We start from the raw sequence: 15,452 nt of genomic DNA, 5'->3' as shown, positions 1-15,452 counted from the left end.
TGACGACGCTTTTCACGGGCTAATATATCGTACACCGTTGTTACTTAGTGGCAGATAAAATTCTTCGAAATAATCCCAAATTTTTACAGTAATTATATTTATTTAATTTGGTCATTATGGTATAAAAATTCGATTATTAATTTAATAAATAAAAATTACATCAACTGTCCCTCTCATTTATGGGTAAAATATAAAAAGTGTTAAAACTTAACAAATAGTTCCTAAATACATTTTTAATAAGCCTAAAATTTATAGTACTCATTTTCGGATCACCGTTTATTTTAAAATAATATAAGTTCCTTTTTAATTCGTTTACTATCAATTGAATGACCAATGAGCGTTTCCGTCATTTACTAAATAACTTCGAAATTTATTATCTATATATATAACATACTTTATATATACACTTTTATAATAAATTTTAATATATCTTATATTAATTTACATCTTTATTTATAACAAATTGTATATTGTATATAATAGTTTGTTTATATTCTTATGCATAATTATTTATATTTACTTATTTTTATATATTTATCTATTTATATCTATTTATAATTAATGGTTCGTGAATCGTCAGAAATGGTCGAAGTCAAATGATTTCATAAAACAAATTCAAAATTTTGAGACTCAATATTACAGACTTTGCTTATCGTATCGGAATCATAATAAGATTAAGTTTAAATTTGGTCGGAAATTCCCGGGTCGTCACAATATGTCCATCTGGTTTTTGTCCATAACAGTCCATCAGTCATAAATATAAAGTGCGAGTATCCTCGTCAAATTATTCTTATATCCGAAGTCAAATATTCCAACTAATTGGGTACTTAAACTATAATTACACCAATTTTCCTTGTATTTAATTCACCCCTGTTTTAATAAGTCCATTAACTATTAATCCATTCCCGTGTCCGGTTAAATGAACGATTATTAGTACTTATAAATATCCCGTCCATCGTGTCCGATCGAGTGTATGTGGTTATTTATATGTACGTCCAATTGTAATTTTTATTTTAAATTAAAGAACTATCGTTCAATTAAACAAATATAAAAATCATTAATAGCCCATAGTCTAATTTCCACAAGTGTCGTTCTTTTGTCCAAACTCCAATTATGGTACAAAGCCCAATTACCCAATCTTAATATTTTGCCCAACATCATGATTATTTCGGCTTAAATAAGCATAATAATAACTTAGCTACGAGACATTAATTTAAAAAGGTTGAACATAACTTACAATGATTAATAATAGCGTAGCGTTACACGGACAGAATTTTGACTTACACACTTACAACATTCGCTAACATACCCTTATTATTAAACTTGAATATTAAAATTATAATTAAAATATAAATAAATATATATATGAGAGGAGTGAGAGATAGATGATAGAGTACTCCATTCGTCCGAAAAACTGACTTTTTATAGAATGTGGCGTGCTACAGTGATCCATGCGATCGTATGGATCTTGTGCCTTCTGGCCATGCGATCGCATGGCGACTTTTTACAGCTCAGGATCTTTTGTTTGTTTATTTGCAGACGGTTTTAATATATAATATAATATATATAATTTTTAAGAATTAATTATATATTATATTATATTCATGTGCATAGTTGACTTGTAATTTTTAGTCCGTTGCATCACGCGTTGAGAGTTGACTCTGGTCCCGGTTCCGGATTTTCGAACGTCCTTTTGTACTATTTAATATCTTGTACTTTGCGTTTTGCGGCTCGTACTCTTGTAACTTTTAGACGTTTCTCATCAATAATTTGAACCACTTTGATTGTACTTTGTACTTTTGAGCTTTTTGGTCGTTTGCGTCTTCAATTCGTCGAATCTATCTTTTGTCTTCACCTTTTATTATTTAAACGGATATCACTTGTAAATAGAACAATTGCAACTAAAAGCTTGTCTTTCTCGAGGGATAATGCTATGAAATATATGTTCGTTTTTAGCATTATCAAATATTCCCACACTTGAGCATTGCTTGTCCTCAAGCAATATAGTCTTGAAATAAAAAATAATAATACTAGAATCACTTCTTTATTCTTCACACTTTGTACATCAGTGATTTCTATACGGTGGTATGAACAATGATAGTAACGTTGGGGTTTAAAGTCCCACATGACTATGAAAATTTAGATCCTTAAGGAAATTGGATCTTTATGAAAACATTTGATCTTTTGAAAATTTAATCTAGCTTTTACCCTAGATAAGTTTTCCGGAATAACCCTTCACCGGTGTTTGCAAATTCTTTTTGTGGGTTTTGTGGGTTTCATATTTGAAAATTTTAGCTCAAAACTTGCGGTTTTGTGTCACCCACTTACTAACCTTGTATTAGGAAAGCAACACGTCCAGTATACTTGCTCCGTATATTACCTTTTGGTAAACTACCGTCCGGTTGTAAAGGAAAGCGTTGAACAAGTAACTGTTAAGGCAATGTCCCGTGACATGCTTTTAATTATGGTCTATAACGTGTCGGATGCAATTACTATCCTTGGTAGGAGTAAGAGTAAAGATTACCCTATAGTTTTTCGATCTGGCACAAGGTCCTGTCTTTGACCATGCTATGCAACCACCGTTCTTACGGTTGACACCCGATTTGGTTCAGGTGACCTAATGAATTCCAGGTGAATTCCTAGGATTTTACGTTCAATAGTAATGAACGCATTGAAAATAGGTTTTCAGAAAACAAATCGGTTTTAATTTGATCAAAATATTTTCTCGTTCAAGCTCGAGTTTAGATATCATCGAATTCCATGAGTTTGTAATTCTCAATCTTTAAAGTCACTCTCAAGGATTGAGTAATATCAAGCTTAAAAGCTGATTTTTAATCTTTTAAGGAGATTATCCTTTCTGGGGGTCTGATTCATTAGTCTTATCAAGCTAATTTGCACGGCGCCCTCCCCATTTTATGAGACAGATCCTCTCATGGTTAGGATAAGTCTGACCACATGGTGACCCTGTTTGATACTGAGGTCCGTGGATTTCCTGCTGATTTTAGAGATGACTTTTCTAGATTTTTCGTCAACCTACAGCTGGTCTGGACGACAACTTCCTGACCTAAATCAAGAAGCGCGTGTATTTTTTTGGAAGACTTTACTTCCTTTTAATGATGGAATTGATTCATCGTGTAGATCCATCTATTCTTTCAAAGGTATTACAATAAATCGGATAAAACTGATTAGTTTAGTCCAAAGCAAAAAGTACCTGCAATAATCTGTACCAAATATGTGATAGGTGTTTTAAAGAAATTGGTAAATTCTTCCCACACTTAGTTTTTATTTATTTTTTTCTTTGCCTTTTTTTTCTCCTCTATTTCATTTTAAATGAATTCTAACGTTTTGGGTTGTTTCTCTATTTATGTTCTCTCTGAGGTAATAATAATTTCGGTATTAACACCTAGTTTTATCGTTTATAAATATGTGTAAACATGATTTTGAATTCATTTAGTTGAAAATTTTTCAAATTTTCACAAAATTTGGCAATTAAACTAAGTGTATATCCGAGAGAATTTATAACCCTTCCCCACACTTGAGATCATGCAATGCCCTCATTTGCATAAAATCAGACTTTAATTATAAATTCATGAGGGTGATTAGTGTAGAAAAGTGATTAAAAATACTGAGTTTGAAAACATATTATTTTATATCACATTTGATATTTTGCGTCTTGTCGTCAAAATTAGTAGCTTTTGCTGAACTTTAATGTCAATTTTTGAAAATACGCTGTTTTACCCTGTTTTGTACATAAGATAAACTACAAACATATATATAATATATATATATTTTTTATAAAACCTTTATTTATTAAAACAATTTAAATGAGTGATTTTTAAAATTTTGTTTCCTTTTACTTTAGGTAGTTTCGATATGTTTACCTAGTCCGTCCCTCGACAAAATTTAAAATTTGTCGTTTTTAAAGCGATTATTTTAAAAGCAAAGATTTTTGGTTTTTTAATTTTTTTGGTATACTTTAGATCAATAAAATTAAAAATAATGATAACAAAATTTGCCGCCCCGCCCTCGGGTAAAGCAATTTCGGTTCCATGACCTAGTCTTCAACTTACGATGAATTTTAGAAATCATTTTTTTTAAACTCAATGAAATAAAGTAATTTTTTTTTTAAATCACACAAAACTTAAATTTAAAAATGCATATAAATTTAATATTAAACCTATAAAACAAAAAAAAAAATTAGAATGGGGGGAAAAAACTAGTTCTTTAGTGTCTGCTAGTGGAAAAGATCAATCGGATTCCATTCTCGGAACTACATGAGAACAGAACAACTAACTCTAGACAGCGTTTTCTTTTTAGAACATTTGAATCTCCCCACACTTAGGTAATTGTGGTGTCAAAATTGTGGATAACTTCATTGTCAATTTCTCTTGGACCATAATCAACTTGCATATCTGTGACTTTTGCTTTTAGCCATTGGTTGGATTCCTGTGTAATATCCACAAATTCAACTAGTTTTGCCTTTTCTTTAGGCGATAGATTGGATACTAACCGGTTACATAACTTAAAGTTCCCCATGGTTCTAGCATCGTGAATCCGTTTAATAAGTTTCTTCATTAAACTATTAATAACGGAGTCATTTAATTTCGTATCAACAACGAGATTCTTTGTTATCAAGTCATCATTAGGTTTTACTTCATCTTCCCCACACTTAGATATTTTATTATCGTTAAGCACTACCGTTGGAGTTGGTAAGACAACATGGTTCTTACCAATCGTTGTTGGTTCAACGGTTTTGGTTGGTGGAGATTTAGACTTTTGACTCACAAAGGTGATCGATTTTTCACCATCACTAAGTGTCATTCTACCCTCTCTTATATCAAAAAATGCCCCAGTGGACGCTAAGAATGGTCGACCTAAAATTAGAGGAATGTTTGGGTCCTCTTCTATGTCAATGACGATAAATTTGACTAGAAAGGTTAAATTACCTACTTGAACGGGTAGGTTGTCAGCAATTCCAACTGGGTGCCTAATGGTTTGATCAAAGAGTCGAAAACTCATCTCTGTTGGACTTAACTCACCTACTCCTAATCTCTTATATAATGAAAGAGGCATAACACTGATACTCACACCTAAATCTGCTAGTGCATCATACATGACACAATCACTAAGTAGACAAGGAACAATAAATTCACCCGGATCACCCAACCTTGGTGGAGGTTTCGGTGGAACTGTCTTCACTGGGTTTATCTTTACGGTTTTGTTTCTTGTACTTTCTTATTCTTCTTCTTCTTTCCAGAGGTATCACAAACTTTATTACCTATTACTTGCTCGTACTCAACTCCTTTTCTTGAAAACGGGATGGGTGGTCTGTATGGTGCCACCACGGCTTTACATACTCGGGTGGTGGTGGTGTTGTAACTTCTTCATTGTTACTCACATCTAAAACCTTCCCATCTTCTGGTGTTGGTTTTTCAGAATTCGTTGAAACCATATTAACATTCTCATTCCGAGGATTTACTTCAGTATTACTCGGTAACTTTCCTTGTTCCCTCTCGCTCATCATGCTAGCAAGAGTACCTACGTGTTTTTCTAGATTAAAATGGAAGCTTGTTGAGTTCTTAATGACTGATCAAACCTCTCATTTGTTTGGGTTTGAGATGTAATAAATTGTGTTTGAGATTCCATTAGCTTTGCCATCATTTCTTCTAGATTTGACTTTTTCTCTTCGGTATGTTGTGGTGGTTTATACAAGCTAGGTCTTTGTTAATTGAAAGTGTTGTTTTGAGTTGGTTGGTTATTCGGACCTTGTTGGTTGTACGAGTTATTGTTGGGTCCATTTGGATTGTAAAGAATGTTTTGATTTCGATTGAAGTTTGGCCTTGGCGGTTGATAATTATTTTGATAATTATTTCCCGGCCTTTGGTTCATGTAGGAAACATTCTCACGTTGATCCATCGTTTGCTCAATGTGACAATATTTCGTTAAGTGTGGTCCACCGCATTGCTCACAACTGATTCGTATTGCGTGAATATCTTTATTCATCTTTTCCATTCGTCTCTCGAAAGCATCTATTTTTACGGAAATGGAATCAAAGTCATGGCTAGAATCGGCTCTAGCCGCTTTAGATGATCGAAAAATATCTTTTTCTTGATGCCACTCATGTGAGTGAGATGCTGTGTTATCAATAATTTTGTAAGCTTCAGTTGCGGTTTTCTTCATAATGGAACCACCAGCTGTTATGTCGATGACTTTTCGTGTAGCAACGTCTACACCTTGGTAGAATATTTGTACTATTTGATAAGTATCTAAACTGTGTTGAGGACATCGTCTCAACAGCTTTCCAAATCTTGTCTACGCCTCATATAATGTTTCATTTGGCTTTTGCGCGAACGTAACAATTTCTCCTTGAAGTCTCACGGCTTTAGATGCCGGAAAGAATTGTTTAAGAAAATTTTCAACTAAGACATCCCATGTGTCAATCGCCCCTTCAGGTAACGATTCTAACCAATCTTTGGCTTCTCCCTTTAAAGTTCAGGGAAACAACATGAGATATATCTGTTCATCCTCAACTTCTCTGATTTTGAATAGAGTACAAATCCTATTAAAGGTTCGAAGATGTTCGTTTGGATCTTCTTTTGGCGTACCACTATATTGGCATTGATTAGTTACCATGTGTAGGATTTGTCCTTTGATTTCATAATCTGGCGCATTAATATCTGGCTTAATAATGGCGTGACCTTGGCCCGTACGTGTGGCTCTCATTCGGTCTTCCATACTTAGAGGTTCCGTTACTTCCATAATTGAAATTGTTGAATACGAATCACTAGAGGATTCTGATTTAATGGTTTGTTCCTCGACAATCTCTGTTTGAATGATTTGTGGTTCAGGAGGAATGATTACCGGTTCAGGATCTCTGAATTGTCCCTGAATATCCTCCAGATTCTCAATTGTGAGGTCGGGTTTAAATAAAGGATTATCGGAAATTTGAATTGGAGTACTTGGTCGACTAGATGACGATTCTAAAGAAAAATCAATGGCGACAATATTGGCTAGATGTCTTGATCGAGTTACAGGTGGTGAACGTATGAAAGGTGGTGAACGTTTTGCTCAGTGCATTCACTGAATATCCTATTAGTTATAAAAGATAAAAATTATATAAGTTATCAAATTAATAGAATTTTCTGATTTTGCCCACGTTTCGAATAGCCAATAGATGCAGCAGGTAGCCAGGACCCTTTAAATCGGAAGCCCACAACTCGCCAGTAACAAATCCAACTATTACTACGAACCAGAAAATTTTGGATGTCTATCAATTTAACCGCTTAAAATAATTTTTCGTTTTGAAATTTTAGAGAAGAAATAGAAAATTATATGTCCTAAAAACTAGAGCGTCGAGAAATAAGAAAGAAAAAGAGTGCGTCGAAAAAGGTCGAAAAATAAAAGGTCGAAAAATAATAAAAAGAACGTAGATCGTCGAAACTTAAAAGTCTAAAAACTAAGAATTAAAAGTTACGTCTAAAGGTATTAAAGCTTAAAAGGAATTCTATATCCAAAACGGTAATAACTTAAAAAGTACTAAAATCTTAAAACGGCGTCGCGAAATTCTAAAGCACCTAAATCTTAGTCTAAAGAAAAAGCACTTAAGGGATTTTACGGCAAAGCCTAAATAGAAATAAAAATAAACTACGGCAAAATACTAAGTCTTAAAACTAGTTACGAATGATAAATATACAAATTATGATTAAACGACTAAAAAGATACGAAAATATAAAAATAAAAATAAAGTTATAAAAATATAATTTTTATAAAAATATAATTTTTATAAAAAGTATTAGGTTTATAATTAATAAAACTAATTATAACTAAAAAAAATACAAAATTTAATTTAAACTTAACAAAATATTAAAATAAACTAAACCTAATTAGGGTTTATAATAATAATAATAATTAAATTATACCCGTAATTAATGCTGTACGAGGATCAGATATGGCGTGTCAGGCTATCTCATGCGGTCGCATGAGTTTTAGCCTACGGGTTCATGCGATTGCATGGCCCAAATATTCAGATCACAAATTGGGCTGCTACAGTGTAGCCCGATTACTTATTTTTTTTTATTTTTTTTAATTTATATAGAATATTTATATAAAATAAATTAAAAACTTAATTTTTTTAAAAAAAAACTACCTATTAGTTTTTGTAACTAAAAGAAAATACAAACTTTTTTTTTTTTTTTTATATTTTGAACAACTCTTAAAAATATATATTTTGTTTTTCTTTTTTATATTTTTGTATTTTCAATATTTAAAACGTATTTTTACAAAAAGAAATTAAAACCTTTTTTTATATATATAGCGTTTCGCTTCCAGCGTTTAAGCAGTCCCCGGCAGCGGCGCCAAAAATACTTGATGTGTGCAGAGGTGTATACGAAATAGTTATATTTTTATTGCGAAATACTATTAAATACGATACAATTTTACACAAGTTATTTATTTATTTATAGAGTGGATATACCTAAACCTTGCTACAACACTTATAGACAGTGTACCTAATCGTACAGTAGTGTAGTTTTTAGTAAGTCCGGTTCGTTCCACCGGGATCTAGCCAAGTTTAACGCTATATTTTTTTAAAAACTATATTTGTATATATATAAATATATATATAAGTAGTATTATTATTATAAAAGGGGGTTTTTACCGTTTAATGACCGGTTTGTCGATTTTATGTCTTAAGTCGCAGTTAAAACTTAATGTAAAATATTAAAAATAAAAATAACTTAATTTAAAGCGTAAAGTAAATGACAATAATTAAAGTGCGATAAATTAAAGTGCGATAAATAAAATGACAATAAATAAAATTGCGATAATTAAAAAGTACGATAATTAAAAGTGCAATTAAATAAAATGACAGTAAATAAAAGTGCGATGAAATATGAAATAAAGGAATTATGCTTATTTAAACTTCCATAATCATGATGTTTGACGTGTTGATTTTAGTTTATTACCATGGGTTAATTGTCCTTTGTCCTGGATTATTCGATATGTCCATTTGGTTTTTGTCCATAACAGTCCATCAGTCATAAATATAAAGTGCGAGTATCCTCGTCAAATTATTCTTATATCCGAAGTCAAATATTCCAACTAATTGGGTACTTAAACTATAATTACACCAATTTTCCTTGTATGTAATTCACCCCTGTTTTAATAAGTCCATTAACTATTAATCCATTCCCGTGTCCGGTTAAATGAATGATTATTAGTACTTATAAATATCCCGCCCATCGTGTCCGATCGAGTGTATGTGGTTATTTATAGGTACGTCCAATTGTAATTTTTATATTAAATTAACGAACTATCATTCAATTAAACAAATATAAAAATCATTAGCCCATAGTCTAATTTCCACAAATGTCGTTCTTTTATCCAAACCCCAATTATGGTACAAAGCCCAATTACCCAATCTTAATATTTAGCCCAACGTCATGATTATTTCGGCTTAAATAAGCATAATAATAACTTAGCTACGAGACATTAATTTAAAAAGGTTGAACATAACTTACAATGATTAATAATAGCGTAGCGTTACACGGACAGAATTTCAACTTACACACTTACAACATTCGCTAACATACCCTTATTATTAAACTTTAATATTAAAATTATAATTAAAATATAAATAAATATATATATGAGAGGAGTGAGAGATAGATGATAGAGTACTCCATTCGTTCGAAAAACTGACTTTTTATAGAATGTGGCGTGCTACAGTGATCCATGCGATCACATGGATCTTGTGCCTTCTGGCCATGCGATCGCATGGCGATTTTTTACAGCTCAGGATCTTTTGTTTGTTTATTTGCCAATGGTTTTAATATATAATATAATATATATATAATTTTTAAGAATTAATTATATATTATATTATATTCATGTGCATAGTTGACTTGTAATTTTTAGTCCGTTGCGTCGCGCATTGAGAGTGGACTCTGGTACCGGTTCCGGATTTTCGAACGTCCTTTCGTACTATTTAATATCTTGTACTTTGCGTTTTGCGGCTCGTTCTCTTGTAACTTTTAGAAGTTTCTCATCAACAATTTGAACCACTTTGATTGTACTTTGTACTTTTGAGCTTTTTGGTCGTTTGCGTCTTCAATTCGTCGAATCTGTCTTTTGTCTTCACCTTTTATTATTTAAACGAATATCACTTGTAAATAGAACAATTGCAACTAAAAGCTTGTCTTTCTCGAGGGATAATGCTATGAAATATATGTTCGTTTTTAGCAATATCAAATATTCCCACACTTGAGCGTTGCTTGTCCTTAAGCAATATAGTCTTGAAATAAAAAAAAAATACTAGAATCACTTCTTTATTCTTCACACTTTGTACATCAGTGATTTCTATACGGCGGTATGAACAATGATAGTTACATTGTGGTTTACAGTCCCACATGACAATGAAAATTTAGATCCTTAAGGAAATTGGATCTTTATGAAAACATTTAATCTTTTAAAAATTTAATCTAGCTTTTACCCTAGATAAGTTTTCCGGAATAACCCTTCACCGGTGTTTGCAAATTGTTTTTGCGGGTTTTGTGAGTTTCATATTTAAAAATTTTAGCTCAAAACTTGCGGTTTTGTGTCACCCACTTGCTAACCTTGTATTAGGAAAGCAACACGTCCAGTATACTTGCTCCGTATATTACCTTTCGATAAACTACCGTCCGGTTGTAAAAGAAAGCATTGATAAAAAGTAACTGTTAAGGCAATGTCCCGTGACATGCTTTTAATTATGGTCTATAACGTGTCGGATGCAATTACTATCCTTGGTAGGAGCAATAGTAAAGATTACCCTATAGTTTTTCGGTCTGGCACAAGGTCCTGTCTTTGACCATGCTATGCAACCACCGTTCTTACGGTTGACACCCGATTTGGTACAGGTGACCTAATGAATTCCAGGTGAATTCCTAGGATTTTACGTTCAATAGTAATGAACGCATTGAAAATAGGTTTTCAGAAAACAAATCGATTTTATTTTGATCAAAATATTTTCTCGTTCAAGCTCGAGTTTAGATATCATCGAATTCCATGAGTTTGTAATTCTCAATCTTTAAAGTCAATCTCAAGGATTGAGTAATATCAGGCTTAAAAGCTGATTTTTAACCTTTTAAGGAGATTATCCTTTCTGGGGGTCTGATTCATTAGTCTTATCAATCTAATTTGCACGACGCCCTCCCCATTTTACGAGACAGATCCTCTCATGGTTAGGATAAGTCTGACCATTTGGCGACCCTGTTTGATGATGAGGTCCGTGGATTTCCTGCAGATTTTAGAGATGACTTTTCTAGATTTTTAGTCAACCTACAGCTGGTCTGGACGACAACTTCCTGACCTAAATCAAGAAGCGCATGTCTTTTTCGGAAGACTTTACTTCCTTTTAATGATGGAATTGATTCATCGTGTAGATCCATTTATTCTTTCAAAGGTATTACAATAAATCAGGTAAAATTGATTAGTTTAGTCCAAAGCAAAAGTACGTGCAATAATCTGTGCCAAATATGTGATATGTGTTTTAAGAAAATTGGTAAATTCTTCCCACACTTAGCTTTTATTTATTTTTTCTTTGCCTTTTTATTCTCCTCTATTCCATTTTAAATGAATTCTAACGTTTTGGGTTGTTTCTCTATTTATGTTCTCTCCGCGGTAACAATAATTTCGGTATTAACACCTAGTTTTATCGTTCATAAATATGTGTAAACATGATTTTGAATTCATTTAGTTGAAAATTTTTCAAATTTTCACAAAATTTGGCAATTAAACTAAGTGTAAATACGAGAGAATTTATAACCCTTCCCCACACTTGAGATCATGCAATGCCCTCATTTGCATGAAATCAGACTATAATTATAAATTCATGAGGGTGATTAGTGTAGAAAAGTGATTAAAAATACCGAGTTTGCAAACATATTATTTTATATCACATTTGATATTTTGCGTATTGTCGTCAAAATTAGTAGCTTTTGCTGAACTTTAATGTCAATCTTTGAAAATGCGTTGTTTTACCCTGTTTTGTACATAAGATAAACTACAAACATATATATAATATATATTTTTTTATAAAACCTTTATTTATTAAAACAATTTAAATGCGTGATTTTTAAAATTTTGTTTCCTTTTACTTTAGGTAGTTTCGGTATGTTTACCTAGTCCGTCCCTTGACAAAATTTAAAATTTGTCGTTTTTAAAGCGATTGTTTTAAAAGCAAAGATTTTTGGTTTTTTAATTTTTTTGGTATACTTTAGATCAATAAAATTAAAAATAATGATAACAAAATTTGTCTCCCCGCCCTCGGGTAAAGCAATTTCGGTTCCATGACCTAGTCTTCAACTTACGATGAATTTTAGAAATTATTTTTTTTAAACTTAATGAAATAAAGTAATTTTTTTTTAAAAATCACACAAAACTTAAATTTAAAAATGCATATAAATTTATTATTAAACCTATAAAACAAAAAAAAAATAGAATGGGGGGAGAAAATTAGTTCTTGAGTGTCTGCTAGTGGAAAAGACCAATCGGATTCCATTCTCGGAACTACATGAGAATAGAACAACTAACTCTAGACAACGTTTTCTTTTTAGAACATTTGAATCTCCTCACACTTAGGTAATTGTGGTGTCGAAATTGTGGTTGACTTCATTGTCAATTTCTCTTGGATCATAATCAACTTGCATATCTGTGACTTTTGCTTTTAGCCATTGGACGGATTCCTGTGTAATATCCAAAAATTCAACTAGTTTTGCCTTTTCTTTAGGCGATAGATTGGATACTAACCGGTTACATAACTTAAAGTTCCCCATGGTTCTAGCATCGCGAATCCGTTTAATAAGTTTCTTCATTAAACTATTAATAACGGAGTCATTTAATTTCGTATCAACAACGGGGTTCTTTGTTATCAAGTCATCATTAGGTTTTACTTCATCTTCCCCACATTTAGGTGTTTTATTATCGTTAAGCACTACCGTTGGAGTTGGTAAAACAACATGGTTCTTACCAATCGTTTTTAGTTCAACGGTTTTGGTTGGTGGAGATTTAGACTTTTGACTCACAAAGGTGATCGATTTTTCACCATCACTAAGTGTCATTCTACCCTCTCTTACATCAAATAACGTCCCGGTGGACGCTAAGAATGGTCGACCTAAAATTAGAGGAATGTTTGGGTCCTCTTCTATGTCAATGACAATAAATTCGAATAGAAAGGTTAAATTACCTACTTGAACGGGTAGGTTGTCAGCAATTCCAACTGGGTGCCTAATTGTTTGATCAAAGAGTCGAACACTCATCTCTGTTAGACTTAACTCACCTACTCCTAATCTCTTATATAATGAAAGAGGCATAACACTGACACTCGCACCTAAATCTGCTAGTGCATCATACATGACACAATCACTAAGTAGACAAGGAACAATAAATTCACCCGGATCACCCAATCTTGATGGAGGTTTCAGTGGAACTGTCTTCACTGGGTTTATCTTTACGGTTTTGTTTCTTGTACTTTCTTATTCTTCTTCTTCTTTCCAGAGGTATCACAAACTTTATTACCTATTACTTGCTCGTACTCAACTCCTTTTCTTGAAAACGGGATGGGTGGTCTGTATGGTGCCACCACTGGCTTTACATACTCGGGTGGTGGTGGTGTTGTAACTTCTTCATTGTTACTCACATCTAAAACCTTCGCATCTTCTGGTGTTGGTTTTTCAGAATTCGTTGAAACCATATTAACATTCTCATTCCGAGGATTTACTTCAGTATTACTCGGTAGCTTTCCTTGTTCCCTCTCGCTCATCATGCTTGCAAGAGTACCTACGTGTTTTTCTAGATTCAAAATGGAAGCTTGTTGAGTTCTTAATGACTGATCAAACCTCTCATTTGTTTGGGTTTGAGATGTAATAAATTGTGTTTGAAATTCCATTAGCTTTGCCATCATTTCTTCTAGATTTGACTTTTTCTCTTCGGTTTGTTGCGGTGGTTTATACAAGCTAGATCTTTGTTGATTGAAAGTGTTGTTTTGAGTTGGTTGGTTATTCGGACCTTGTTGGTTGTACGAGTTATTGTTGGGTCCATTTGAATTGTAAAGAATGTTTTGATTTCGATTGAAGTTTGGCCTTGGCGGTTGATAATTATTTTACGGCCTTTGGTTCATGTAGGAAACATTCTCACGTTGTTCCATCGTTTTCTCAATGTGACAATCTTTCGTTAAGTGTGGTCCACCGCATTGCTCACAACTGATTAGTATTGAGTGAATATCTTTATTCATCTTTTCCATTCGTCTCTCGAAAGCATCTATTTTTGCGGAAACGAAATCAAAGTCATGGCTAGAATGGGCTCTAGCCGCTTTAGATGATCGAAAAATATCTTTTTCTTGATGCCACTCATGTGAGTGGGATGCTGTGTTATCAATAATTTTGTAAGCTTCAGTTGCGGTTTTCTTCATAATGGAACCACCAGCTGTTATGTCGATGTCTTTTCGTGTAGCAATGTCGACATATTGGTAGAAGAATATTTGTACTATTTGATAAGTATCTAAACCGTATTGAGGACATCCTCTCAACAGTTTTCCAAATCTGCACAAAAAAAAGTCAAATCTGCACAGAAAAAAGTCAATCTGCAAAAATAAAAAAATAAAAAAATGTCAATCTGTAGAAGATTGACTCAATCTGCACGAGTTCCATGGGTTCTCTTCTACCTTTGGTTCTCCATGGATCCTCACCATATATATATATATATATATATATATATATATATATATATATATATATATATATATATATATATATATATATATATATATATATATATACACACACACACACACACACACACACACACAAACGAAAAAGTTTTTCTTGATTATGGTTGAAAGTTATTTTTGGATGTCTGTATCTATATATGATATCTATATATTATATATATTATTAATTAAATTATGATTATTAGTATTATATAAAATAATAAAATTTACTCGTAATAACTATAGGGATGCAATCTCGTGGGTATATTTTTGATTACAAATACAAATTAAAAATACATAGAATATAAATTAAAAAAGGAAAGTAGTATTAATTTAATAAGGTTTTAAATTAGTCCACCAATTTTTTTTAACATATTTATTTTTCTGTTCGCCGCGAGTTAGGTTCCACCGCCGTCACCGTTCAACTCGGAATTATTTTACGAACCAAACACAATAAATTGTATTCAAAACGGAGCTTCGATGCACAACCAACAGAACATTTCTTTTTAGCAATAAATATGGAAGTGGTTTGAATTTACAGTTAACTCCTTTTAATATTTATGAACACACAAATATAACTATTATAATATTAATTATACATGACGACTCCCCCGAGTACCATTATTTTGCTGAAATGACTAACAAATTTTCTAAAATTAAACTCGCGGGTTATACTATTACGTTCATAGTATATAATTTATATATTAAA

The sequence above is a fragment of the Rutidosis leptorrhynchoides genome, chromosome 10, assembly GCF_046630445.1.
Source record: "Rutidosis leptorrhynchoides isolate AG116_Rl617_1_P2 chromosome 10, CSIRO_AGI_Rlap_v1, whole genome shotgun sequence".
In the NCBI taxonomy this organism is placed as follows: domain Eukaryota; kingdom Viridiplantae; phylum Streptophyta; class Magnoliopsida; order Asterales; family Asteraceae; genus Rutidosis; species Rutidosis leptorrhynchoides.
This window is presented reverse-complemented; position numbering follows the sequence as displayed.